This window comes from Choloepus didactylus, chromosome 8 (assembly GCF_015220235.1).
Source record: "Choloepus didactylus isolate mChoDid1 chromosome 8, mChoDid1.pri, whole genome shotgun sequence".
Classification (NCBI taxonomy): domain Eukaryota; kingdom Metazoa; phylum Chordata; class Mammalia; order Pilosa; family Megalonychidae; genus Choloepus; species Choloepus didactylus.
Window position 1 is genome coordinate 107,790,642 of NC_051314.1, and position 3,697 is coordinate 107,794,338.

The window sequence follows — 3,697 nt, forward strand, 5'->3', positions numbered from 1 at the left end:
TTCTGTATCAGATTGGTTTTCTCCTGGAAACACCGTTATACAATCTGGCATCAGGTAGTTTTTCCTAAAACCTAGATGAATAGAGATAGTCAGATAATAGAAGTTTTATTGAATAATGAGCTTAATGAAGTGGTGATTTAGAGGAGGTGTTGGGGATTGAATCATGTCCCCCACAAAACGCATGTTCAGATCCCAATCCTTGGTCCTGTGAATGTGAACCCATTTGTAAATAGGAACTTTGAAGATATTATTACTTAATTTGTGCCACAGCTGAATGAGGGTGGGCCTTAATCCAATATGGCTGAAGTCCTTATAAGCAAAGGAAATCAGACAGAGAAGAGAAAGCCACGGGAAGACACCAGAAGAAAATGGAACCAGAGGACAAAGGAGATGGCATCACCATGTGTATTGCCATGTGACAGAAAAGCCAAGGAACAAGGATTGTCAGCAGTGTTTGGGGAGAAAGCATCACCTTGCTGGTGTCTCGGTTTTGGAATTCTAGCATCCAAACTGTGAGCCATTGAATTCCTGTTGTTTAAGCCAACTCATCATAAAGTATTTGTGTAGCAGCCAGGAAACTAATACAAGAGGGAAAATTGTAGAGAGTACATTGACTGCTTCTAGTGAGGAGCTTTGGGTTACCAAAGGAAAACAGTTGGTGCTCAGAGGAAAGATTATTAGTTAGGATGCTTTTAGCAGCAAATAACAGAAAACATCAGTTAAAATTGGCTTACTGAGAGGTAAGGCAGGCTCTGAACACATATGGTGCCAGCTCTGCTTCTCTGTGGTTCTCTTGCCTTTACCTTTCTTTGTGTGTTGGTTTCATCTCTAACCTAGTAGCAAGAAGGTAGTAACAATTCCAGGTGCCAACTCTAGATGTAACATAACATCCACAGGAAGATGGCACTGTCTCTTCCCATGAGTCCCCTAGGATGGCTAGACTTTTCCCAGAAGCCCCCAGGGAAACTTCCCCCTTGTCTTAGTTTCCTAGGGCTGCCGTAACAAATTACCACAAACTACCACAAACAACAGAGCTTTATGGTCTACAGTTCTGAAAGCTAGAAGTCCAAAATCAAGGTTTCTATAGGCCATGCTTTTTCTGAAACCTGTAGGGCAGAACCTTCCTCACCACTTCCTAGCTTCCGCTGGTTTGCCAGCAGCCATGGAGTTCCTAAGCTTGCAGCTGAAACACTTCAATTTCTGCCTCCATTGTCACATGGCCTTCTGGATTAAAGGTTCACCTTACTCTTGTATGACCTCATTTTAATGTAACTAATTCCATCTGCAATGACTCTATTTCCAAATAAGGTCACTTACTAAAGTGTTAGGAATTCAACATCTCTTTTAGGAGACACAATTTAACCCATAACACCCCTTAAGTCTTATTGGCTAGAACTGTTTCACAAACATGTACTTAAGCCAATCTCTGGCCAGGGGAATGGGATCTCTATGATTGCCTTAGACCACTAAGAATTTAGCTCCTGAAGCTGAAGTTGGAGCCAGTTATCTCCTGAAGTGTCTAGCCCCATGAAGTTGGGTGGTTACCTAAACAAGACTGGAGTTCTATGAAGACAGAAAAAGCAGAGTAATTGGTTGTTGATTAGGCAACCAGTGTCTGCTACAAGAAGTGAAGCATGTACAAGTCTATGAAGTGGAAGAGGGGAAGGCCCCAAATGCAATTTTTTTTTTCCTGACAGGAATTTATTCTTCCATTAATTAAGCTTAAAGCACTCTGAATTGTCCATTTATAGCTACAATTCCATCCAAGATATATGCTAAACAAATTTTTTTCCCCTTACATCAAAACCAAGTCTCCAATGAAAACTTCACTCAAGGAAAAAAGTTTTAAAGCTCTCTGAAATAATCACATTTCATTTAAATGTGTAAATAAAAAAGGCTCTGTAGCAACAATTGATGCTATCTTTCACACTGATAGCCTCCACAGCATGTGCTAGTCTGCACAGTCTCCTCCTTACACAATATTACACTGCATTATATTTAGAGATTTGACACATGAAGTTTTCTCCTGAAGGCAGAGAATTTACTTAGCCAAAAGAGACTCAAGGTTTTTGTTTAGAGGACAATATGTGGATGACAGGTGTACTTGTGCTGGTCATGTCTTCATAATTCTTATACGCAATTGAGCCATTGGGCTCAATGGTCAAAATAGATGGCCTTGGCACAGAGGAGTTGAGCTTCTCATAGATGACGTTCTGCGCCCTGGTGCAAACCAGAGATTCATACGGCTGTCCTTGGACAGTGCCCTTTACAGTAGCAAGGTCTGTATCTGCATGGGGCCACAATCCATTTGTCCAGCTGACTAAAGCTAAGTCTAAAGTCATGGCACTCACAGTCATTTTGGGGAAACAGAAATTGTTTGAAGCAGTCACTTAGATGGAAGGGAGTTGGAACCAGGGCCTTCTTCACTTCAGAGCTGACAGTTTCCTGCCCTCTACAGTGATGGGGAGATCTCCCACACTGTGCAGTCTCTTGTCCTGTGGGATAGGCAGACAGACTTGCCTTCTGGTCAGGACCTTGTGAAGGCCCCCTTTTATAGTGACAATCCTAAGGACTGGTGTCATTCAGTTTCAGGAGCAGCGAGGGAGGTGCCTAAACAGACATGTTAACTGGACACTCCTGTGCTGCAGACGCTGCAGCTTAAGTTCATGCAGGTAAAATTTACAGACATGTGAAGACTTCTTTTGATGGAGGCCACTAGAGGCTGAAGGAGAGCAGTCACACCAATCTCAATCCATTTGTGTTTCTTTCTAAATTCAAACTGAGAGTTAAAGGTAAATGAGTGTGGAGCTCTAGTGAGTCTTGCTTGAAGAATTTGGCTCCTTCATCACAAGGTTGCAGACATACTTAACAGGAGAAAGAAATGGAGTCATTGAAGTGTATAGCAAGACAGACTTGAGTAAGTGTTCAAGAGCTGTAACACAATCCGGGTTAAACAACAGGTCCACTGATGGAAGGATTCCTGTCACCTGTTCCCCAGGAGCCTGCTCGCACTGGGCACCAGAGGTGAAGAGCCGAACAGTGTTATAGAGGTGACTTCTGTTGGATTTAGGGATTCCCTCCCTGGTAGCACATGCCTTACAGAGCCTCTTCATGTAGTGAAAGCTCTGGAGTCTGGATGCAGCTTAGGAATCCTTTCTCACCCATCAGGCAGACCTTGAAGAGAGGAGAAAGGAGGCCAGATTGGTTTCTCCAATCTAGAGGTTATGGCAAGGACCAAGACTCAACCTCAGGTCCCAACTCAGCATTGGCTGCAATCTGAGTTTCTCCCCCAGAAGCCTGACAACCAAGGTTAATATAAAAACACAGCCAGACAAAGTAGCAAAACTAAGGGAGAACTTCAAACTTTTCCCTGGGGCTCAGCGCTGATGTTAAACTCATCTTTTATCAATATCTGTTATCATTGTACACCAGCCACAAAATACCTGTCAATAGAAATGTTGTATTTACCAAATATCTGTTAATAGAAAACCTCTTAATAGAATGACCAAGTATGCTAACTAGGGCATTATGTTTCCTCCCCACCCCCCTCAACAAAGCTTGTAAAAAACAACTAATTTTTGTAATAATGGTTTCACAGATGAAATACAATGTATCCTGCAATTTACTGAAAAGTTACTTTTATACGTGCATGGATGTCTAACATCTTGTGATTTAGTGTTGAGGGGATTATATCTTT

General features: G+C 42.2%; 1 pseudogene; it reads right to left on the bottom strand.

Annotated features, from left to right (window-relative positions):
- Positions 1-2,060: 2,060 nt before the first annotated feature.
- On the bottom strand, positions 2,061-3,339 carry LOC119542874 (annotated as a pseudogene).
- Positions 3,340-3,697: the final 358 nt, after the last annotated feature.